The 24,784-nt window shown below is 49.1% G+C and overlaps 1 protein-coding gene across 2 annotated transcripts in view; it reads right to left on the bottom strand.

The window, feature by feature from the left end:
• Positions 1-24,784, bottom strand: part of SGMS1 (sphingomyelin synthase 1) — an 88,638-nt gene that overhangs the window by 46,010 nt on the left and 17,844 nt on the right. Inside the window, exons 2-3 of one of the 2 annotated variants that reach the window (XM_040071184.2) lie at positions 18,102-18,217; positions 14,862-14,986 (exon numbers count right to left, since the gene is read on the bottom strand). The gene's annotated coding sequence lies outside the window, so the exon portion shown is untranslated. The remainder of the gene's footprint in view (positions 1-14,861; positions 14,987-18,101; positions 18,218-24,784) is intronic. The other variant, XM_040071185.2, reaches the window with a different exon arrangement.

Here is a 24,784-nt window from a genome sequence, read left to right as displayed (position 1 = left end):
GATATCATTTAGGCTTACCAGAACCTTCATTAACTTAGCAGATAACTACTTCTTGCTGGTTTAAAACAACAGAAATACCTAGTTTTTTATTTTAAGGCCAAGAGATAAATTAAAGTTGTGATTTCCTTAAATGTCCAACATTCCCTGTTCTCACAGCTGGAGGTGGTCTGGCAAAAAGAGGCCAAGTGTGAGCCATCAGCAATGGAGGGAAGTACAAAACTGATCTTACCTACCAATATTTCACCCTAAAAAGGAGAGACAGGAAAGACTTCATGCAATATCCAGGTTTTGTCCGAAAGCTCCCAATAAAACATGTTTCTCTGTAACTGTCAGCGCATTTGCCTCGCCTGGTTCTCAGTTTAGCACACCTCCTCCTCCTTCTCCTCTCTTTGCAAATACACTGGGGGCTGAGCAGGGACAGGCAGAGCCCAGCTGGGCTCTGCTGTGGTGGCAGCTGGCACAGCTGGGGCCAGGGCACTCGAGGTCTCTTCACACAGCAAAAAAAAAAGGCACCACTGCAGTTTTAAACTGACTCCCTGCAAGCTTTGGTTCACAGGGATTTAAGGTCACCCACGGTTCTTGCCATGGGTGTTTTCCCAGTGTTAGCCTGGTGTCACCAAGTCCAGATGCCCGACGTTACAAGGGACTTCTGGGGTCAGCTGGCCCAGTCCCTGCCCCAAGCAGGTGCATTTTCTGGCAAGGTCTGCGGCTCTAAGCCATACCATGGTTTCATCCAGGAGCTTGGGAAGGTTTTTATGGACTGCTCCACTTGTGGTTACCGAGTTGCATTGCAGTGTAATGCAAAAGGCTGGCAAGGAAGCATCTGGGAGCAGCCCTGGAGGTGCTGGGGGTGAGAGCTGGGACCCAGAACCCCACTATGCCCTGGGCTGAGCCCCAGCGTGGGCAGCAGGGGAGGGGGGATTCTGCCCCTGTGCCCTTGTGCTCAGGTGAGAGCCCACCTGCAGAGCTGCCCCAGCCCTGGGAACCAGCACAGGAGGGACCTGGAGCTGCTGGAGAGAGTCCAGAGGAGACCACCAAGTAAGTAGCTGAGGGGGCTGGAGTACCTCCCTTGTGGAGCCAGGCTGGGAGAGCTGGGGCTGCTCAGCCTGGACAAGAGAAGGTTGTGTGGAGACCTCACAGCTCCTTCCAGGGCCTGAAGGGACAGAGGGAAGCTGGAGAGGGACCCTGCATCTGGAACTGGAGTGCCAGGACACAGGGAATGGGTTCCCACTGCCAGAGGGCAGGACTGGATGGGATATTGGGAAGGAATTGTTCTCTGGGAGGGTGGGCAGGCCCTGGCACAGGGTGCCCCTGGATCCCTGGAAGTGTCCAGGCTAGGCTGGATGGGGCTTGGAGCAGCCTGGGACAGTGGAAAGTGTCCCTGCCCATGGCAGGGGTGAGACTGGATGGGCTTTAAGGTCTCTTTCAACTCTTCTGGGATTCCATGAGTAGGTGCACAGAGGCAGCCACAAAACAACAGACATTCCCTGCAAAGATCTGCACTGGGGCTCAGATTCTCAGCTCACCGTTTCATCTTTAAAATTCCTGCAGCTGTGAACATGAAGACTAGACCAGCATCCCCAAACATCAAAGCAGCTCCTCCTGGGGTGGCTGAGGACTTGCCTAACACTTGTGGCACTCAGGCACACAACAAACCCCATTTATACAGGACTTTTCTCTTGGGCAGCGTGAGCTACTGTTTCATACTGAATTAAACCCCATAAAGCAGAACCAAGTAAATACAGAAAGAACTGCTCTGGACTTGAAGGGAAAAGAGAGGGCTGCTAATTACAGCCTGACTCAGCTCCTCACTGCCACCAAAGCACCACCAGCCCTGTCTCTGTGTTGCCCTACTGGAGGAGAGTGGCTCCTCTACAAGTGTCACAGATGGAAAATACCAGCAGGTTGTTCCTGGCATTGAAACCCAGAACAAACCAAGCCAACAGGGAATCAGGGATGTTGCATGTCCAGCACATTTGCTGCGAGATCCACCCCAAAGATCCTGGGATGCTGCTGGTAGAGTAAGGAACAATCAGCCAAAGTTTCAGTGAACCAGAGAAATCAAAACACAGGCACACACACATGAAGAGAAATAATTATATATGGAAATTGCACATCAATCCAGAGGCAGCCAGGACTCCATCCTGCCCCAAAGAAACAGATCTGGAGCCTGGGTATCACCTGAAGCAGCTACATACCCAAGATGTATTTTTGGAGTGGTCCTGAATCAAAAAAAGCAGGAACTGAAGCACAGGGAACATCCTTACACCCACACTGAGGGCATGAATGATGGCCAACCATAAAACCAACACAGCACAGCCGGGATTTTCATTACAGACTCACCCAACAGGAACCCCAACAGAGTTTAGGATCGTTCATCTGGTGACAAAAGGAACAGTGTTCCTTCCCCAAATACACCATGTAACAGGACAGTGTGACAGAGATGGACACAGCAGCTCTCCCTCCTGCCTAAGAAAAGCTGCAGGACTTTGTGTGGTCAATATGTTACAAATTCAGAAAGATTTTGGAACAAAAGACCTCCATTATTCATTAAACACCTGCAATACCAAGATATTCCCCCTCTAAGTCACTGCCCTTGCTTAGTTGCTCCTGCTGATATGAATGTGACCCTTTGTTTACACAGCAGAAGACTGCTTTTGGTACACTACTGAATAAAGGAAAATTCAAGCTTCCACATCCATCATGCAGCTCTAAAATAAAACAGGAAAACACTCACTTTGTCTTCAGCATCCCAAAATGGACCAGGCTTTCAAGGGCTTTCAGTGCTAAATGAAAACTGTCTGTAGAAAATTCCCGTGTAAATGTTTATTATACTAATTTTAACCTCTGGACATTTTTAGGGCCAATAAAAGAACAAGATCAAAACCCAAGAGAGCAAATAATCCACATAGGGATTCTCTCCTGACTGTGCTGGTTCAAAAGTCATTCTGAGATTTAGGGGTAAGAGGGACATTTCTATTTTAATTTCTTGTACTGGAAGCATTAAATCCCACCACGATGTCAGATCAAAACAAGCCTCTTAGAAAGGAAGGGACATGGATTCCCATGGGAAACAATACTGTCCAATATAAATACCTCACCAGAACCCACTGGGCAGCAGAAACCCCTTTTTAATTTGCCTTTTCACGGTGAAAGGAACTCAAGGAACACAGGAATACCTTGTGTCAATACACTCTGGGTAAGCACTTCCCCAGGCTCTGCAGGATCCTGCAGAGCTCCTTCATCCATCCAAACTCTCCGCAAGTGTTCAAAACACTCCTCTCAAGTTTTAATTGCACCTTTATGCTTCCAAACCAGACACACTGTCACGGTTCCACAATAATTTTTGTGCCCAGACCCAATCCTTTGGCTTCTGCCAGGGGAACAGACCACAAAATCCTTGTGGACAAGAGTGAGAGCAGCAGCTCAGGCCAGACTCTGTGCAGCTGGTGTCACCTGCAGAGGCTCATCACAGTGGCACAGGGACCACATCTAGCCCAAAATCTCCAGGCAGGAGCACAAATGCAGATCTCCAGGACAGCAGTTCTTTATTCTCCTGCCCACAGAGGTAATCCCTTAGGTGCAACCAGACACCCTGCAGTGTGTTTTGGAGAGTTACTAAGAGAAGAAGAAACAAACAATCAAACAACAAAAGCCAAAATGGGCCAGTTCCTGGGGCGAGCAGCTGCCTGCAGGGATAAACTTCACATGCAGACAGCACGGTGCTGGTGCCAAAAGGCTTTCCCCAGTAATTCTGCCCTTTATTCCTTGGCCAGCCTCGTCCAAAAAAAAGCAGTGAGAAGTAGTATTCCTGTGTCTCACAATTCTGGCACTCCTGGCTGTATTATAGCCTACAGTCTTCTTCCAGATTATCATCAATCCAAGTAACAAATCCGTAATTTAGATGTTTAGCTTCCCCGTTCACCCTACAAGCTCACCACACACTGATGGGACTCCCATAAGCTGAAAAATGCACTTTCCTATACCTTGGGTGGCCAGTGGACCCTCAGTTTGATCTGCTGCTTGTTTGGTTCCACCTGCTAAGGGACCTGGCCTTTCCTTGTCAAACACCAGCTGAATTCCTCCATTCCAAGTCTATTCCAGGGCACACACGAAGGCAAAGTGGAGCCTGGAGATGTTCCTGCCCTCGACCTACAGATTAGAAAAGGCACTGTTCTCTGGGGGTTATCATCCCTCCTGCCCATCCAAAGACATCCTCTGGAGATCTCACTTTGTATCTGTGCTGCCCTAAACCCCTGTCCTCTCTCTGTGTCAGAGCTGCAGCTTGATTCCTGAGGTCACAGTCGGGCTTCGTTTGGAGGTTCTCCCCCTCTGTTTTTTTTTTTAATCCATAAGCCTACACACCCCTACCTCCAAAAATAAGAAAGCATAGCAGAAAAAGGCCTCCAAAACAGCAAGGAAACCTTAAGCACATCATCAATACAAAAGCACTTTCAAACACAGACATTCAAAACTTCAACAGCACCAACCGAGCGCAATAATGAAATCTTTAAATGAGCCCAGGTCAATAGACAGGACACCAGTGAAGTGACAGTTACAGTTACCAGACAAGTTACAACTGTTTGTTGGGGGAAAAGGTGGCCCACAACACTTCTGATTCAGTTCCTGCCTTTAGTTTCAGGTCCCTGGACTAACTGAGCTGGCTAATACATCACAGTTCTCTCCCATCTCCAGCTTTTCTGTCCCTGCAACTTCCACCTCACGCAACAGGTCTGACTTTTTAGCAGTGTCACAGCAGTACTTTGCATATGATAACACAGAGGAAATAGCTTCTTGTTAACCATTCCAAGGGTAAGAATCAGCAGGAAAAGGCCATTGCAGGCAGCTCATGAAACACTGGTAACAAGAGCAGCAGGCGATACTGGAGATGAAAGGCACCAGCCAGCCAGGCTTCCCATGGGAAAAAGAAGACACCTGACAGCAAGACAGCTCAAAGTTTTTAAATCTTACCTAGATGAATCTCCTTATTAAATATTCCACACTTACTTACAATGGCTCCAGTGGCAAATCTCTGGATACAGGATAACCATCCTCTGACATCCCCCCAAACTGCAGGATCGTGAAATGGTTTGGGTTGGAAGAGACCTTAACCACCCAACCCCCTGCCATGCAAACAATCAGCAACTAAATAACAGGCCAAGGACTTTTCCAAAGCAATTTATGCCTGAATCATCATGGACTGTGCAGAAGATGCAGGGAAAAAAATTAATAGTATAAGTTAATAGAGCCTTGCTGCTTCCTGCTGCAGACAGGCTTGGTTTTTTTCCTGCGATTACAGAAGAGGGATTTTTTTTCCAGCACCACTTTCAGCTGCCACAAGCAGGCTATTGTTTGGATTTACCCAGGCAGCAGCAGTCCCCATGCAAACCCTGGGCAGCACGATGGACTGCCTGGAACTGAAATGGAACAGAAGGAAATTCAGTCCCGTTAAGAAGAGAGATTTGTACTAAATACCTGCTTGGAGCAAAGCCAGAGGAAGCACATCAGAGAAGTCCTGGGATACTTCCCAACATCCAGGTGCCTGCAGGGATGCTGTGCATCAGGCGACAGCTCAGCAGCCTGTTCCCAGCACCCAGCACACATCACCCAGCTCGTGCCCCAAATCCAGGCAGCCCCAAACTGCTCAGACTACATCTCCTGCCTCCTCCCCCGCACAGCACGGCATCCTCTCCCATTCAAGAAGTGATTCCCCAGCCCTTGGACACACCAGAATGAGTCATCTGGGCGCGCTGGTGCCTTCACTCTGAGAACTGCTCCTCTCTGGCTGAGGGACTGAAACGTTGTGAGCTCGCTTGTAGCTGTGGCAACGGCAAATGCAAATCCTGCCACGCTGAAAAACTTCACCACCGACTCCTCCAGCACACGCAGACTATGTGAGAACAAAACCAGTTTTTTCCTCTTCCTCCCTGAGGATAAATTGGGTTTGTGAAAGCTGTGCCCTAAAGCAGAAATCCAATTGGCAGGGCAGAGTTAAACCAGACACACATTGCTTTAGCTGTGCTTCAGTGCACACAGAAAACAGGCACAGAAGAGTTTGGAAACAGGATGCAAGAACAGGGTTGAAGTCCCTCACTGCAAGGGCTCTACTCACTGTTTACACCCGGTGAGGAGCTACTCCATTTGCAGCCTCGAGTTTCAGGGTGAGCGAGTCATACCATGGCTGGTTTAATGCAATGAAGTTACAGTGGATATACAGACACAGAGGAGAAAATGGCTTTCAATTAATTGTTCCCTGGGAGGGTGGGCAGGCCCTGGCACAGGGTGCCCAGAGCAGCTGTGGCTGCCCCTGGATCCCTGGCAGTGCCCAAGGACAGGTTGGACAGGGCTTGGAGCAGCCTGGGATAGCTGAAGGTGTCCCTGCCCATTCCAGGGGGTGGGACTGAATGGGCTTTAAGGTCCCTCCCAACCCAAGCCATTTTATGATTCTATAATTAAATGATCTGTTTTTCAAAAAAAATAATCGGAATTCTAAAAAAAACCAGCATGTCTGAATGCAAAACCATGAGCTTTTCTTGGGGGATAAGTAGGATATTTCTAACAAAAATGCAGGCAGTAACTGCATACAGCAACCACAGAAAGGGGGGGGGGGGGAAGCACAAGCCTCACCTAACAAGTTTCCAGCAGCAAACCCTGTGTGAACTGGAAGACCCAAATTGCAAATTTAGCTTTGGTGAGAACTGCGCCTCACTCGCAGAGTATCTACGTGTGGTTTGCAGAAACTTCTCAGATAAGCTTCAATATCCTGAATGGCAAACAAAGGGTAAACTCCCACCGATGCTTTCTGCATGTTGAGGAGTTTGGGTGGGGAACTTAGAGATTTCTGGGCTTGGTGGGGGCTGGTGTTGGTTTGGAGCAGGGTTGCTGCCTCGTGTTTTGTTGTGTTCTTTGTTTCCCTTTCAGAGGGCAATCTGGGTTACCGAGTGCAAACCGTCTTCAGGGGTGAAACCTCTGCAACCTCACCTTCACCTGTGAGTGAGCAGAGCCAATCCAATCGCACAGGCAGGTTATTCTATCTGGGAGCAAGGCAAACGAGCTAAAAACGAAGGAAAAGGAGAGTTACCATGGGATACCGGGATGCGTCACTTGGCTCTCCTGGCGCCACGTGACACCTCAGCCACCAGTGAAGAACTCGGCAGATGGGATAGGGGGAAAAAAATGTAAAAAGGTCCCTAGATTATAGCAAAGTTTAGGCTTTTAAATCTACTGCTTATAGCTACAGAAATAGAGGCAACAATATTTATCTATAAACCAAACTATCTGCCTATAAATCTATTGCGGCTGAGCAGTAAATAAATACATGCTATCCCTTCCAGCAGCCGTCACCATCTACACTTTTCAGTTCCCCACAGTAAATTCAGTCCAAGCACGTGCAGAAATGCCACCCTTGCCATCTCAGAGAGAACTATCACTTGCCTTTCAGAGGAGGCAAACAGGTCAGTAGTTTCCACCTCTCTCATAAATACAGAAGCAGCCACTTGACAGCAACAGACACGAGCAGTCAGAGCTCAAGAGAGATCAGAGGAGGGATAAATCACTTGGAATTTACTCTCCAAGTAATCACACAGGTCACCAAGCCCATGCCTTGGGCTGGAGCCCACTGAACCAAGAGTTCCTTTCCATTTTCAAAGTATTGCTGTTGAGCATGTGTGTGCAGCGTGTCAGTGTGCCCACACAGGCTCACTCACACTTGGGTTTCCACCCCACTCAGAGCAGGATCAATTCTTAAACAGCTCCTGCTCCCAGTCTTTCTTCTCTACACAAAATCCTAGAGTAGTCCAGTGTTTGAGGATTTCTCCCTCCTTTCACAGCAGCCAGTTTCTTTCTTTGCAGATCAAAACAGCTCTGATTCAAAGGACATTATTCCAGCTTCATCCTCCTCCACCTCCCAAAGCCTCCTAACACCCACACGCTGCTGAACGTCAAAATCTCCAGGGAAATTCAGTCCTTCCATATGGCAGCCAAGCAACCCCCGTGTGTGTAGTAAAAAGCAGCGTGCAGCATAAGGAACCTTCGCCCTCCCTGGGTGAAGGTGCAATCCCAGCGTTCCAGCTCTACCCAAACATTGCGTCAGGCTGGGAATCGAGCGTGCAGGGAAGTGCTGGGGCCCATCTGTCTCCAGTGCACTGGGGTAACCTGAGCATTACCCCGGCAGCAGCTGGCACACTGCCACCCCAACCCACCTGGCTCCCAGCATGCTCCAGACTGCAGGATTTTGGGAAAGGAACACAGCCCAATCAGCCGAGACAACTGCTGCTATCATCTGCTCCTAAACACCAGCTTTTTATCACCTGAACCACTTGTTATTCCTTGCCTGTTTCCCATTACCTACCGAAAGTAGGAAATGGTATGGAAGCCAAGAAATCCCACGTTTCATCTGCTACTCCAGGTTGTAGCCCCTGTGTTACACAGCTACACAACAGCTGTGTGTTATTTCTGACCTGTTTAAAAAAGGAAGTTTCACATTTCTACAAAAAGTTTAACACAGACAGTGATACCTTTTTCAACAAGAGGAATGCAGGTCCTGCACCTGGGCAGGAACAACCCCAGAAACCAGCACAGGCTGGGGGAGACCTGCTGGAGCAGTTCTGCAGGGAAACACCTGGGGGACACCGAGCTGTCCCTGGGGCAGCAGAGTGTCCTGGGGGTCCTGGGGGACACCGAGCTGTCCCTGGGGCAGCAGAGTGTCCTGGGGGTCCTGGGGGACACCGAGCTGTCCCTGGGGCAGCAGAGTGTCCTGGGGGTCCTGGGGGACACCGAGCTGTCCCTGGGGCAGCAGAGTGTCCTGGGGCCAAGGAGGCCAAGGGGACGCTGGGGGCAGCAGGAGGAGCACTGGCAGCAGGGCAGGGAGCGATGGTGCCCCTGTGGCCAGCCCCGGAGGCACCTCTGGAGCGCTGTGTCCAGCTCGGGCTCCTCAGCACAGCGGGGCCAGGGAGCTCCTGGAGCGGGGCCAGCGGAGGCTGCGCAGCCGAGGAAGGGCCCGGAGCATGCGGGTGCCCGGGAAAGGCTGAGGGAGCTGGGGCTGTTCAGCCTGGAGAGGAGCCCCAGGCGAGAGGGGCCCCGAGCCCTGGGTGTCCCTGTGTGCAGGGAGGGCTCCCAGCAGGGCCCAGGCTCTGCCGCGGGGGCCCGGCAATGGCACCGCAGCCACGGGCAGGGCCTGAGCCCAGTGATTGCCCCGGCACGGGAGGCACAGCTTCTTCCCTGGGCGCTGCCCGGCCCTGAGCACATTGTCCACACGGCCTGGGGGGGCTCCTCCCTGCGGCTGCTGCAGAGCTGTGTGCGCACAGTGCTGTGCCCTGGGCTCTGGGATGGCCCTGCTGGAGCACGGAGGGGGCACCGGGTGCCCGCTGGGCTCCCTCAGCCTCAGCCATCCTGGGATCCCTCCAAACACTGCTTCCCTGAGCCAGGAGACACTGTCTTTAATAGCTTTTAACAGGATGGAGTTTATTCAGCCTCCTTTGAACCTCTCACCTTCCAGCAACATCCTGGCCAACAGGAATACCACAGCATAACTGTGCACCACCAAAAGAAAAGCTTTCCCTTTTATAAGGTCATTGCTGCCTTGGTTTTTTTTGGGTGAGGAAGGCCTGGGTATCGGCATCTTCTCTGGAAGGTGCAAAACTCCCGATCTGTATAACATTCCTCTCCTCGCTTCTTCCCCTCACAATCATTTCTGCTCCATGCTAAAGAGACAAAGATTATTTATCTCCTTTTATACAACAGCTGCTCCATGCCTTTGATCACTTTCATCATCCTTTGCTGAACCTTTTTCTTTTTGGAGATGAAGGATTCAGGACATGGAAAATCATGGAGAAAAGGGGGATTTTCAAAATTATGTTTACAGCAGCTTGTTCCGTTATCTACTCCTTCACTAATAGTATGTATTCATTCACTACTTTAACTTTGCAGCTATTTGCAGTGAAAAACCTCTGAATTCAGAAAAAAAAAGCCTCCCAAGAGCAGAACAAACCCCAAAACTAATAATGTTTTTGCATTCTGCCAGTGTTGCGGGAAACAAGCATTAGGCTTCAGAGACAGGAAAGAGCCTGCAAAATGCAGTAACCTCTCAATATCTCAAAACAGATGCTGCCAAAACTTTTCTTAAACCAGAGCAGCAGAGCAAGGAATTCACTATATCCCTGGCTGTGCATGTGCCCCCTCCACACATCTGAAGATGGTTTTTGGTGAAATAAAATCAAATAAATACATACAACATACCGAGGTCACCTATATTTATTATTTCCTCATGCAGCACCAGCAAAGTGACCCCTAAGGCGGTGCACAGAAAATGACCTGGTTTTTTATTAGTAACCAATTGCTGCTCTCCAGCCTCAGTGACCTTGCAGCACACACCTTATTCCTGCTCAACACACCTGGGTTTCCTCTTTTTGTGTGCAAACAGTCCCCACAGTTCCGTGTCATTGTTATTCACAGTATACCCAGGGGCAGAGCTGTAGCCTCAAACTCCTGCTGGGACACAGAATTTTATTTTTTTTTTTGCCTGTTTTCAGCACCTCAAACTCAGAGGATGACAACACAGGATTGCTTTGAAGCGTCCATTTGCCTCCACCTCAAATTACCACAGTGAAGCAGACCCTGGCTGAGTATCAGAATTCTACAGATCAAACTAAACAACCAATGCATCAACATGGAAAAAATGGGTGGGTTTTCATCATTTTACAGACAAACAGAGAACGAGCTTCAGATTTAGCTTGACTTTTACAAGGATGGTGCCTCTTGCACAAGCAAGAAGCAGAAGGACGCAAGCAAAAACTTGCTGTTTTATTAAGCTTACTTATCTAAGTTTTTAGACTCGGTTTTTGCAAGGTTGTGGTGTAAAAATGAAGCTGTTCCTTGGGGTAATTCGTCAGGTACTCCGACTGCATGGGTTTGGATGCTGGAACAGAGAGGACGGATTTGTGATGAGAACTGGCCTTTCACGGAAATGACCATCTAGAACCCCACCTTGAGAAGAAAGAGAATAAACAGGTCCACCAAAACCAGACTTTCTTGGATATTCCACATGGAATTTCAAGAGGAATTGCTTCACTGAAAGGGTGCTCAGGCCTTGGCAGGGGCTGCCCAGGGAGGTTTGCAGTGCCCATGGCTGGAGGTGTCCAAGGAAGGGCTGGAGGTGGCACTGAGTGCTCTGGGCTGGGGACAAGGTGGGCATCGGGCACAGCTGGGACTGGATGATCCCAGAGGTTCTTTCCAACCCTAATGATTTTATGAGTCTATGAATTTCAGGTTTCAAAAGAGTTCTCCCTTGTAAAATTCAAACCACATATCTGTGGGCTGCCAAACAGCATTCCTCTGCTGGGGGCTACTCTTCAGGCAGTCAGGCTGTTGGGTGCTCCGTTCCACTCTTTTTCCAGGAAGTCACCTCTCTCCAGACCAGCTCTTCACCCATTTTCCCACTGTACAGGGACACCTCCCTGCCCTGCCCATGTCCTCAGGGATTCTGAGCACAGAACTCATGTGCGGGCTTTGAGCAACCCTCACAAAGCACCAACACAACCTCGGGATGAGTATCACTGGAGTATAAGAAAAATCATTTTGAGAAACAGCAGCTACAAGAGAGCTCCTTGCTTTATCTCTTCTGTACACAGCTTTTAAACTCCCAGCTACAGCTACAAAGGAGCTGGAGACAGAAGATACATCCCTGCAGCTGCTGACAGGTAAGTTTATTTGAGCTTCAGCACAAGCATTTAAAGATGAAAGAGCACAATGAGGGTGCTGAAAGACAACTGACAGCTTGAGGAGTACGCACTGGTTTTCAAATCGTTTCTGTGATGTAGGGTAATGCTTGTGATCACAGCATTCACTGGGAATTAGATCATCCGTTTAGCAGCAAGTTTGCCTGATCAACTGTCTGGGGACTTCAAACAGATCAGCAAAACTGCAGAGCTGGAGACAGTGTCTTGGTATTCAGCTGCCTTCCCTGAGAAGCTTCACAGAGACCAAAACACAGGCGGGGAAATCATAACAAAACATCAAGAGCAGGCTGCGTGCTGCCCCTGAATTTGGGAAGCAGCACTAGGGCAGGGCACTCCTGCTGGCACAGAGCACCAGGACCTGGGGCAGAGGCAGACACAAAGCGCTGCCTCAGCCCATCTGGATCAGCACCAGTACCCACAAAACGCCTGAAGCCACCGCATGAACATATCCTAATAATGACACAGCCTTTGTGCAAAGCCTGTCCCTCACCTTTCCGCCTTGCTGGATGTGCCACGCACAGCTCACGGGGCTCCCCAGGCTGTGTCAGCTTTCCAAGAAACTCAGCAAAGCCTGGGGAATTTAGTGACGTGTCAGTGTCTGGAGATGGCTGCGAGGATGCTCCACAACGCAGGGAAGGGCAGGGAGGAGCCTGGAGGTGGGAGCGTGCTCGGGACAGGAGGATATTTAAACCTGCCTGGATGAAGCTGAGCTGCACGCATGATTTGAACAGCTGCGACAGTCAAACAGGACTCTGGTGACATAGCAGACATCCTGTGTCCAGATTACAAAATCCCTCAGCATATTCATACCAAATATTTCATCCGCCCTTTGCTGTGTATTTATCCCTGCACAGCAAAATATGTGAGATGTAACTTCTTGTCTTCTTAAGTAGTACACGAAAATCTGTCAAAACGGTTCCTGACAGCCTTTCAACTCCTCACTGGGAATGGGGACAGCAGAGGCAGGGCAGCACAGGCCAGGAAAAAAACCTTTTTGTTTTCATGCATCTTGCAAACACGCAGAAAAACATTTAAGGAGTGAACTGAAACAAAGCATCTTGTCCAAGAATCCCAATAATTATATTATCTGCTAAACAATAAAACTGCAAAAAAGTGAAGTCATTCTAAACAAGTGCATCTGTCATTAAAATAATGAACAAATGAGTCAGTGCTTATCCAGTAAGAGATATTCAAAAGAATCACAGAAAGGTTTGGGTTGGAAGGACCTCAAAGCCCATCTCATTCCACCCCCTGGAATGGGCAGGGACACCTTCCAACATTCCAGCCTGCTCCAAGCCCCAATGTCCAACCTGGCCTTGGGCACTGCCAGGGATCCAGGGGCAGCCACAGCTGCTCTGGGCACCCTGTGCCAGGGCCTGCCCACCCTCACAGGGAACAATTCCTTCCCTGACCCCTGGCACTGGGAAGGAATTTCCTCTTGTCACTCCATCCCTTGGAAAGAGTCTCTCCACCTTTCTTGTCAGCTCCTTCAGGCACTGGAAGGCCACAGTTGGGTCACCCCAAAGCTTCTCCTCTCCAGGCTGACCAATGCCAGCTCTCCCAGCCTTTCCTCCCAGCAGAGCTGCTCCATCCCTCTGATCACCCTGGTGCCTCCCCTGGACTCTCTCCAGCAGCTCCAGGTCCCTCCTGTGCTGGTTCCCAGGGCTGGGGCAGCTCTGCAGCTGGGCTCTCACCTGAGCACAGGGCAGAGGGTTTAATTCAACACAGGAACAGAGCCTGTTCCAGCCATCTAAGAACAGAGGCTGGGGGAAAACAACTCATTAATAACCCAGCTCCCCAAAAGGCACAAACCCAGGGGGGCTGTCCTCAGTCTGTGGCTCCTGGGGTGCAGACCAAGAGCTACCTTAAATCTCTCAGCATGGTTCGAATACAGCTCTGCTGATTGCAAAGAAAGCAGGGAGCACAACAAGATTAGAGCTCAGCCAGACAGCGTGCCCCTCATGAATCCAAATAAACAAGACATTTTGAACTATTTCCAGCATGAGTTCAGCACAAAATAACATTTGCACGTCAGCGTAATAGCTGATGTTTTAACTGCTGTCTAAGGGAGCAGTCACGCACTGCAGCCCTGAGTTCAGCGCCGGCTGCTCAGCCTTCAAAGGAAGCAAAAGGAGCTACAGAAGAGTGGTGCTGCACTTGAAAGCCTTTCAGAGAAGCACTACACGTATTTATGTTCACTCTTCAACCCAAGGAGAATGAGGCCTGCCCCGTCCCCACATGCCTTGGGTGGATGATGAGGCACTTGAAAGGAGCTGGGATGGCAGCAGCCGTCAAATCCCAGCTGAAACCTCGCGGGTTCGAGAGGCAGGGAGAAAAAGGAGCCAAGCCAAGGGGCACAAGTCCAGAGGATGCAACACAGGAGGGAAAACCCATTTTCCCTTTGAACCTGTGCAAGGACTGGTGACACACCCTCACAGGAAATCCTATTACTGGGGGCCCTAAGCCGTGAGTCAATCCCAGAGTCATTCAGAGCCAGCCTCAGGACAAAGGAACAGTCAGATGCTAATTCAGGCCACAAAACTGGAGAGGGAACGTTCCCTCTTCGGATTAAGGATTAATCATCAGCAGGTACAGCCTATTTTCATTAACTGCAGCCGTTTCCTGCTAGCACATCCTTTCCATTTTTCAGGAAACATGGGAGCAGCTACATATCTGAAGGCAAATAAATTAGGAGACAAGAAGGAAATTATCCACAGCACGCAGAACAAGCCAAGCCATGGAATAAACAGCTAGAAAATCTACCCAATTTGATTGATCCAACAAATTTAACACAGGGTATATCAAATCTTTGCTCCAAAATTCCATTAAACCTTTAGTTTTGCATAAGTGCCAAAGATGCCATTGCCTGGAGAGGCTGTGGCTGCCCCTGGATCCCTGGCAGTATCCCTGGCAGCCTGGGATAGTGGAAGGTGTCCCTGCCCATGGCAGGGGGTGGGATGAGGTGGGCTTTAAGATCCCTTCCAACCCAAAACATTCCACGATTCTACGTTATTTTCCTTGGAGTCTTCCCTCTTTTCCTGGTGCACTATCACGCCATGACCGGGGGAGGAGGCAGCAGCACACGGGACTGGATTCAGGCACTCCTGGGGGATTGCATGGACTCACCCTTCCCTCTTCTTGCTCTTAGAACGCAACCTGCGGACTCAGTGCTTGTACCAAAACCACCCAGGCACATCCTGCAGCATCCTCTTAACATCCCCACTCCTTTGGGCCAGTTTTGATGAATGCATCTGGAAAAAGTTGAGAGGAATCATCAAACCATTTAGGTTGGAAAAGACCTCCAAGACCACTGAGTCCAACCTCCTCAGTTAGCAGCTTCAGCCTCGGGCTTGCGGCAAAACAAACCAAAGGTGTCACCTGAAGAGCCAAGGTCACAATGAAAGTGTGGCCTACAGAGGACATGGAAAAACTTTACGCAATTCATAGAGTTCCCCCACGGTGCTTTTACGTGTGCAAGACAACATTCAGAAAGCAGTAACCACTGAAATTGAAATTCACAGGGTGGTGAGCTTTTGTGGTTGATGGATTTTTGAGTTTGTGGGATTTTTTTGGTGGTGATGTTTTGCTCATTCCGTATTTAAACATCTGCTCTCACTAACTGTTGCTCACTTAACTGGGAGATCCCACTGCTGAGTGTTCTCCACTGGAATTTACTGTTAACCATTCCAAGCCCCTGCTGTATTCACACACAATTCTATTCCTCAGCAAACAACTTAAACAGGAATATTTTCAAGACTGCACTTCCCATGGAGCTAAATTTGGTAGGTATGAGCATACCTGGTTGTAACAAGCTGAAACAAAAATCACTGAGACACAGAAACTGAGTTCCAGGGATAAACCCCTGCTTTCCACTGCTTTAAATGGTCCCTGCTACACTGTGATTACACAGCAATCCGTCTTTACTTTGCTCTCTGAGCCCAGGGTTTCTCCTTCATAGCCACTGAAATTCAGGTTTAAAACAGAATTCAGCAAGAACTCTGTGAAGTACATTCCGTGTCAAGCTGGAGGATGAGTATATTTATATAACAAAAGGCTTCCTGGATTATTTTAAGGCTCAAGTTCTGTAAAGGGAACAATTGACGAAAGGGATGTTTTTCCTTTGTTTAAAAAAATAATACTCGTACAGAGAAGAAAAAAAAGCCATTGAAGAGACAGCAGTGCCTTGATATTCCACTGTGAGATCCCTGGATCACAGCACAGTCATCCACGTGCTCTCTGACCCCACCAGTACAGAACCTGTGTTGTCACAGACTGAGATAAATACAGGAAAAAACAGAGGTCACAGGCACCAAGGCACCTGCAAGTGAATATCTGCACATAGAAGACAAGCTGTGCTACAGAATCACAGAATCTTTTCGGCTGGAAAATCTCTCCCAGCCCATGCAGTCCCAGCTGTGCCCCATGCCCACCTTGTCCCCAGTCCAGAGCACTCAGTGCCACCTCCAGCCCTTCCTTGGACACCTCCAGCCATGGGCACTGCAAACCTCCCTGGGCAGCCACTGCCAAGGCCTGAGCACCCTTTCCATGGAGAAATTCCTGCCCATGTCCAACCTGAGCCTCCCCTGGCCCAGCCTGAGGCCGTTTCCCCTTGTCCTGTCCCTGTTCCCTGGCAGCAGAGCCCGACCCCCCCTGGCTGTCCCCTCCTGTCAGGGACTTGTGCAGAGCCACAAGGTTCCCCCTGAGCCTCCTTTTCTCCAGGCTGAGCCCCTTTCCCAGCTCCCTCAGCCGCTCCTGGGGCTCCAGCCCCTTCCCAGCTCCGTTCCCTGCCCTGGACACGCTCCAGTCCCTCCAAGTCCTTCCTGGACTAGGGGCCCAGAACTGGACACAGCCCTCAGGGTCCCTCAGCAGGGCCAGCCCAGGGGATGGGCCCTGCCCTGGGCAAAGGGAACAACCCAACAAACACCTGGTCTGAGTCTTTTCCATTTAGCTGCAGAGCAGCCTCCTGCACTGCACCTGTTGATGTTCAAGCCCGATTAAAGCTGCATTAAACTTTAAGTAATAGATTCCTGCATTATTCATCACGGTTGTGTTTCGGATGCAGAGCAAACAGACGCTGAATCAATACAGTGACAGGAGCTTCGGGTGTCTGCTCCAAGTGTCTCCTGCTCCCAATACTGATGTACTTGAAGAAGGGTGGGGAAAGCACGAATTTTTCACAACTGCTGTAAACAAGCCTTAATATATATATCACAGTTTGCCCAGAACAGCTGGGACACAGAGGCAGCTTTCAGAGAGCAACAACTGCCAAAACCTGCTCATAATTCACCTGACCTGTGACACGCAAAAAAATCATTTCCCTCAATTTCAGCAGCCTTGGTGTTTAGTCACAGCATTTTTCTCAGGATTTCTGGTAGTATTTCTTACAGCTTCTGTGAAAAAGCCACTGAATATCTTAATTATACAGCCTTTGAGAGCCTCCAGAGAGATGGAGCATTGGGACAGCCACAGGAGAGAGGCTAAACCCAAATTTTCCAAAGACAAATGTGCTCAGGGCACCTGCAGAGAGAATTCAGCTGGATTTGGAAGAATCACCACTTAAAGCTGCTTTTCTGCTCTGTCTCCCACCACAGCCTCTCACAATCAACCAGTTAAGGCTCTCTAATACTCCAGAACATTTCTGGGAAACAGGCAAAAGTTTTCCCAACCAGGAACGAGAGGCAGGAGAGACTAGGTTCACTCAAGGTGCTGGATATCAGGGCTGCACACAAACAAGTAACAGCTTTCAAAACACTCTTTCTCAGAATCTTTACACCCAAAACTCCACTTTTATTTTCTGATTCTCACTACACCTCCCCTCTAGCTCTTCAATCAGTCAAGGAGCTCTCCAGCATGGAAATCTTATGAGATGACTTTCAGCAAATCCTCACACAGCTTCAAAGGGTTACTGAAAGACAAAAACACAACTACAAGCAGCAATAAAGGGCACACACCCCATTTATTCTCTCTTTGCCGGTGATGTATCTATGTCAAAGCCCGAGCAGGGAACAGAACACATGTGCTCCAGCTCCCATTCTGGCTGTCTACACAATATATCACTCCAGTTTCCAATGCAGAAGGGCAAAGATTTCCTTAAAAGCAGGGTTTGGGAGCATTTATCCACAATCTGCATCTTCAAGTTTTGCTCTTAGTCTTCCTTCCCTGGAAGCAGGCAGAAGGAACTGATCTAAGGGATCTTTCAGCTGTCTACGATTTTACAACTTAATACCGGAGTTAAGACAGTTTGTGAAATATCCAAAGTGTCCTAAACAAGAACCTGCCCCAATTCAGGTCACAGTAAACAAGGTACTGAATTAACAGACCACCCCAAATGCTTGAAAATGCAAAATGCAAGATGCACTGGCCTACCTGAAATGGCTTTTCTAGCCAGAGCACTCGACGCATCAGGTTAGAAGCTCATTTTGAATAGGAGAGTCGAAATTCAGACCTGCTGCTGGCAGCTTCTCACGTAGTCATGAGAGTCACTGTTAACAAAACACCAAACAAATAAAAATAAGGACATATAAGAGGCAGAGCTAACAAGCAAGCCTTCACTAAAGCATCAGGAGTTGTTATAGTGTGAAGATGGCCTCAAGGTCTAACAAGAGCTGGGATATACAGGAAAGGCCACGCTAACACTGAATGGTTTGGGTTGGAAGGGACCTCAAAGCTCATTTCATTCCACCCCTGCCCTGGGCAGGGACACCTTCCACTAGCCCAGGCTGCTCCAAGCCCTGTCCAACCTGGCCTTGGACACTGCCAGGGATGGAGCAGCTGCATTTTAAAAACAGTATTTCCCACAGGACTCAGAAAGAGAGAATATCCTTATGTCCAAACTAGCCTAGATGAGGTTTGGAGGAGACCACCATCCCCAGAACAATGCGGATTTCCCGCTGCCAGAAACGAGCTGCTGACCACCCCCCTACACCCAGAGCACCTTTTCTTAACTACAAGAGCAATCCAGAAAACTCGTGGGATACACATCACAACATGGAGCTCCAAGTAAAGAAATAAACCTCCATGTTTTCTTTGAAGGGAGCTGCTGAAGTGACGCTGGCTCTGAACTCGGCATCACACAAGGCGTGATGAGGGGAAGCGAAGGAGCAAGGCTGGAAGCCTTTTCTCATTGTCTCCAAGATAACCAGGATCATTTAGGAGAGAGAGGAAGAACCAAAGAGAGGCAAACTCGAAATGGTCGCAGCCAAAATCCTCAGGTGGCAGCACATAGGGGAGGTTTCTCCCCATCCCTGTGCCCACCTCTTGCACAGCCAAAGAGAGGCAGCAGCAGCACACAAATCACTCATCCTGCCCTGGGAAGCAAACTCATTCTTCATCCCATCCCTCCAGCCTCCAAGGGAGACAAAACCAGGGTGGAGATTCGGAACAGAAACCAGCCCTGTGCTCCGTAGGGCTCTTCCAGTTCAGCTTTCACTCTCAGATAAAGAAGAACCAGAGGTCTCCCTGCTCCATTCATATTAGTTAGAAAACTGCAATTCATACATTTCCACTCCAATACAAGTTGGGGAGGAAGGGGGGGAAAAACACCTGGCACCCCCACCTGCAGGCCAGAGGATTCTTCTGTGCCACAGGCTGGAAGTCAAACGGCTTTTGTCCATCGGGACAGAGCCATGGAAAAGCCAGGGCAAGCCTTGCCAGCCTCCTGCCCTGCCTGCTGTAGAATCATGAGAGACGCCACCCATCCCAAGAAGGCCGTTTCCATCAGTAACTGTCCATTATCTCGCAAGAGCAGCCCTCCCAAACTTATCACACTCGCTTATCTGTGGTTTCCTGAGCCCCCAAAAGCTGTGCCAGCACGGAGAGCCTGACCCAGGAGGAAGCCAGGCCAGGGAAAGCTCCACGCCCTGCGTGCCCCCTTTTCCAGGCATGATAGTTCCCATGGATCCCAGAACACAAACCGGTGCTCAGACATAAACACACATTTTTGATGAGTGAGTTGTGAATCAGCAGCACTTGCTCTGAGCACCAGGAGGATCCCGAGATGCTCCCTCCCAGCTGCAGCCTCTCCCTCTCCAGCACAGGGCACACGGAGCCTGCAAGGACACATTTCCTGCCACTTTCAGAGTTATTTCTGGGCTGGTGAAAAGACAGGAGGAGCGATTCACAGCGACACTTTGGGTGCTAGCAGCTATGCTGACTGCAGGACTGAGAGGCAAGGTTTGATTAGAGCTCTTTCCTGTCTGTCCTGTGGCACACGCAGCACTTCCTCGTGTTACCTGCTGAGCTCTAACATTGCTAATACACTTCTCAGAAAACAGAAGGTCTATCTTCCTCAAAGCAGTGAGCCCGTATGCCAAACTCCTCCTTCCCCTGAGGGAGACCCTTCTGCTTGCAGAGCACTGGCTGCTGCTCTGTTGGGGGATGAGCTGCGGGTTCAGGGCCTGTTTCCCTAAACTCAGCATCCCTGTGGAAAGGGTTCCTGCTGAGCTCTAACATTGCTAATACACTTCTCAGAAAACAGAAGGTCTATCTTCCTCAAAGCAGTGAGCCCGTATGCCAAACTCCTCCTTCCCCTGAGGGAGACCCTTCTGCTTGCAGAGCACTGGCTGCTGCTCTGTTGGGGGATGAGCTGCGGGTTCAGGGCCTGTTTCCCTAAACTCAGCATCCCTGTGGAAAGGGTTCGGTTGCCGGGGCTGCGGAGCGATGCCGAGAGCAGCCCGCTGCTGTTTCAGCATGGAACGTGACAATGCTCAGCTCTGGCTGTGCCACCCCTTGCTCTGACAGCCACAGCGTTTCCTGCGTGCAGCAGCACCAGCTGAGAAGAAATTCGGGAGGTTTCGATGCTGTGAAGATTAATGAGCGAAGTTACCGCCAGCCTTGTTCTCCGCGGCGCAACGCGGCTCAGAACCACCAGGCAACAGGACACAAACACCTCCAGTGGTAAGTGCTGGCTTATTCCCAGAATATTCCCCATTTTCCAGCACCTGGTCTGACACTGTCCCCAGCACAGCCTGCAGCAGGCTCAGAGTGGGAGCACCTGGAGATGTTACAGCCAGTGGAGACCTGCAGGATTCCCAGACAGAGCACGTGATTTCTCCTATTAATACTTAGATGTTTTCCAGGTGAATGCTACCATGTGGAATTATAAGCAAACCAGGATTTCGAAGAGTTAAGTGGCCATGTCTGAGCGCTGAGGGCCACTTTTGGAGACTTTACAGAACTCCTTGTGCTGTTCATCAGCGAAGCTTTTGGAGTTGAGGATTTTCTGTGTCTTTTCCTTCCCACTTCCCACATCCACACAAGCAACACCATGGCAAAAGGAGCAAGAGCAGGCTCTTGTCTCACTTTCTTAGTCCATTTAACCAGCAAGGAACAGGAATGTCTGTGAGGGCTGGATTAAAAGACTGCTGCTTGGAGAAGGAGACTAGAGCAGCATCTTTGTTTCATACCCTGGCACGGGGTATTTCCATATTTCACTGCTTTCTTTTGCAACATTTTACTCTTAAAGTACACTTTAAAATACTCAAGAGAAATTCAACCTCACACAAGTTCACCAACCCAGTTTGCTTGTGGATTGAAGAAATCAAATTAATTGATTTAGAGACAACGTAAGGGATTTTGAGAGGACGTGTAGCTGATGTCTAAGATGTCATTTTAATCCTCCTCACAGTTAATTCTTCAAGTGTAGGGAGCCAGTAAAATTTGTGGTGCAGCCCTTACACAGAAAAACATCTCCACGGGCGTGCTAATCATGGAACTATTTTGCAAATTGCTCCTAATCTACAGTTGCTTGTCTCTGCTCTCTTCCTGCAGAGACAATAAAATCATCCAGCTAATGGCAATGTGAAAGGAAAGGAATGATCCTCATTTGGTTTAAGTAGACAGATCTGCACTAGGGAACCACTAAATAGCGCAGTGATGAAGTCAGGGAGGCAGCCCAGAAACATCCCTTCCATCTTTTGGGCATGGAAAGCTGGCAGGAGACCTGCCAGCACAATGTAAACTCACTCCTGGTGTCCCAAAAAGTGGAAAAAATTTGTTACTACAATCAACAGCAACATAATTATGTGAGTTAGTAGGATTTGTTCATGGGATTACTTTTTTTTTTCAGTTCTTGCAGTATCATGGTGACCTGAATACACCCAATCTCTGCAGCAGGAGACTCTTTCCCTGCTTCCAAAATAATAATTCCTGTTTCCAGACCTCCTCCCCCACCTTATTGTTGCTCATGTGTCCAAAAAACACCTTCCAAGGCACATTCCTCTCCACAAACATGGCCCCGGTGCTGCTGGGACTCTTCTCACCCCTTAAGGAGCCAAGTGCCCCAGAGACACACAGAAATCTTGGCCCTACATGGATGCCTGGACACTGAGAAGTGACTTGGTACACAGTGACATTTTCAACTGTCCCCAAAGGGTGAGATGCTAGAATTCCCCAGATTCATCCAAAAATACTTCAAAGAGAAAAAGCAAAGATTGGTTAATTTTAAGAAAGCAAGTTATGACTAGGTCAGAAAACATTAATAACATGAAACTCACGGCAACCACTCACAGCTGAGGCCTCGTCAGGGTGCTCACAGCAAGACCCATCAAGATAAAAATCCAGGGTCAGATCATTTAGACATGTTAGGGATAAGGAATTCAGGGAATGACCAGAGTTATGGACTGCAGTGACATCCAAGAAGTTTCCTGTTGTCCATCACCAACAAGAACCACTTTGTATTGCTTATTATACTGCTTAATTTTACCAACCAAACTGGGTTTTGGCATCTCATGAGCCATTTTCCAGTGACCTATTCTGGTTTTGCAGGAGGATGGGATGAAAGCTGAAGACTCCATGAAGGGCTTGGCCTACACAGTCCTGCTAAAGAGATGGAGACAGAAATGGTTTACCTTGACCTGTGGAGTATGTCAGAATTCCCAATGTACTTAAATCCATGACTTCACAGCCAAAAGCCTCCCTGTCAAGTTATCCACTGATTCAGAAACCAGCCACAGCAGTTTAAATTTAGCTCTTCCCATTTTGCAAGTGCCCTGAAACAACAGGACCTCAGATGTATCCCACCTTTTACCAGGTAATAAATGAGACTCAGCCGTTGCAAAGACGGAAATCGCAATAACTGCTTCAGAAAAAAAGGTCTTTGTGGATCAGAGAGTTGAGAAACCGTAAGATTTCTAAGTTTTTAACATCAGAACAACTTCTATGAGGATGAGACTTCACTAGGTGGAACATGACTTCTGCAGAGCAGTGGTGTGACGGCCTGGGAAGGAGGAGAGAGACCAGGATGGCTGCTGGTGCTTCCCTGCAGATCCCAAAGGGAAGACGGGCAGAGCACAGAGAGAGTCATTTACAGCCTGCAGAGACTACAGCAAAGGAGCAGGGCACCGGCCCAGACCTGCTGGCTGTTCTTCCAGCCCCAGCAGGGTTAAGAGCATTAGTCCAGACTCAGGGGAAACACGATCCTGAGCTGGTGACTGAATGTCTCCTTTGTCAGCCGCCTGCGTCACCACAGGCACTGAGCTCTCGCTCCAAGGACACGAGGAGCACGGCCAAGTCCACAACTCCACAAGGATGCTCTGGTTCTCCTGGGCAGGGAGGCACGGGGATACTTCTCAGGACAGCTAAAAAGAACCTGCCCCATGAAGCACCCTGAGAGCTCCACTGAAGTGGGAAAACACACACCTAAACGCATTCTGCTCAAGTGGCAAATACCTCACAATATGCCTGAGCAGCTTCCCTCAAGTTACTGCAGCAGTCGAAAGATCTCCTGAGTATAAAAAATGTGCTGCTGGCACTTAAATTTATAAAGGAGGCTTCTCTGAGCTCTTAAAGTATCATTCCATCCATACGTGGGTCTCATCTAAAGTGAAGATTTGCACTGTAATTGCACTGATATCAGACCAGCAAACTTCAGGCATGCAGCGCATGGGCAGCTATCCCATTTTAACCCTTGCAATTCACCTTCCTGCCCAGGAAAACTCCATCAAAGAAAGGCTGAAAAATGGGAAAAGGCAAAGTATAGCCCCCATGGCACCTCTGGGAAGGAATCAGCACACCCAAGACCAGAGATGACTTTTTGCAGATTCTCTTCGGTGCTGCCAACACTCAATGAAAAGGCAGGGTTTTGCCTTCCACTATTACAACCCTCAAAAGTCAGTCACCCCATCTTTAGCGGTTTTATTTCCTTTACAGCCTCATACAACAGAAAAACCCCAAACAAGCAAAAACACAGAGAAGAAGCAATAAACCACTACCCGAACCCTAACCCTTAAAGCTGCTCAGCTGTAGCAGTTAAATCAACATTTAAGAGCAGCTAAACTGTCCCATACCAGACAAGGCTCTGCCTGAGGCTTTGGCTGCTTTCAGCTCCAGGAGCCTCCTGAGCATGGATTTAGGAACCTTTTGGGAATCTCTCATCTCAAAAGCTGCTCAGCTTCCCTCCACTCCCTGCAATTTGATGCCACTGAAACTCTTTGTATCCACAACCGTCTCTGGCAAGGAGTGGGACACATCCCTACAGAGAGGAGTCTACGTGCCACTGCCCACTCCTTGGGATTCCAGGTCCTGCCGCATCCCACCTCTCCCAGTCACAGGGGGTGCAAAGAAACCCTTGTTTCTGCCTCCCATGTGAGGGTTTGCTCACTCACAGATACCAGGCTGGAAAAAACTCTTCCCCTCTGCAGTAACACGTAGGAGAGACTTTGGAACTTCTTCACTGTAAAATAACAAATACCAGAAACGTGCGTCTCCTCTGGAAGCAAAGCAGACTTTATCTCAGTAGGTTCCTCCATGATTCCTAAGGTGCCACACTACAATTTTCCAGCACATTTCTAGCTGCTCCTACTTACTTACCCAGCAATATCCAGTGGAAGTCTGGGGGAGAAAAACTGCCTGCAGACTGTTCCATAAATAAAAAATAATCTGGTTCTGGGTGCCAGTAATTTTTCATACAATAAATGGCTTGGAATGTGATATGCCAATCAAAATTAACATTTAGATACAACAATTGCCCCACTCCATCCCACTCCTGGCCATCAACTCTGTTAGAAGCCCTTGTTCCCACTGCACTCTTCCCGATGGCTGCATTCCACTCG

Source organism: Hirundo rustica, chromosome 8 (assembly GCF_015227805.2).
Source record: "Hirundo rustica isolate bHirRus1 chromosome 8, bHirRus1.pri.v3, whole genome shotgun sequence".
NCBI lineage: Eukaryota > Metazoa > Chordata > Aves > Passeriformes > Hirundinidae > Hirundo > Hirundo rustica.
This window is presented reverse-complemented; position numbering and strand designations above follow the sequence as displayed.